We start from the raw sequence: 445 nt of genomic DNA on the forward strand, positions 1-445 counted from the left end.
CCCTCTCTCTCACCCGCTCCCTGGGGCCACCCCCCATCCAAGGACTTTCCTCCTGCTAGGCAGGCTTGTCCCCAGCAGCTCAGATGCTGCTGATGGTGCCGGGAGCTGGGGGGTTGCCGTGTCCTAAGAGTCCCCAGCACCAGACTTCCCCTCCAGCCTCGCTCATAACCAGACACACGCTTCCACCCAGTCCTCCTCCCGGGGGTCCACTGAGCCCTCTGTGGCAGCTCTCAGTCCTCCTCATCCCACATCCCACTCACCTCATCCCTTTGTCCAGCTCCCCGGCTCCCGTGTCCCCAGCAGAGTCCCGGGAAGACGCTAAGAGACCCAGCCTGAAAGGGAAATTGCCCCACTCCTTCCCCTGTTCCTCCCAGCTCAGAATCCCATCCAGCGTGGTCCTGGGACCGCCCCGCCCGGGACAGAAAGTGACTGTGTGTGTCCACAT

The 445-nt window shown here is 63.4% G+C and overlaps 1 protein-coding gene across 2 annotated transcripts in view; it reads right to left on the reverse strand.

Moving 5' to 3' along the window:
• SLC6A12 (solute carrier family 6 (neurotransmitter transporter), member 12) overlaps positions 1 to 402 on the reverse strand; it is a 17,428-nt gene extending 17,026 nt beyond the window's left edge. For both annotated transcript variants that reach the window (XM_010845019.1, XM_010845016.1), the window contains exon 1: positions 261 to 402. The gene's annotated coding sequence lies outside the window, so the exon portion shown is untranslated. The remainder of the gene's footprint in view (positions 1 to 260) is intronic.
• Between the last annotated feature and the right edge of the window lie 43 nt (positions 403 to 445).

Source organism: Bison bison, unplaced genomic scaffold, assembly GCF_000754665.1.
Source record: "Bison bison bison isolate TAMUID 2011002044 unplaced genomic scaffold, Bison_UMD1.0 scf7180017864213, whole genome shotgun sequence".
NCBI classification, from domain to species: domain Eukaryota; kingdom Metazoa; phylum Chordata; class Mammalia; order Artiodactyla; family Bovidae; genus Bison; species Bison bison.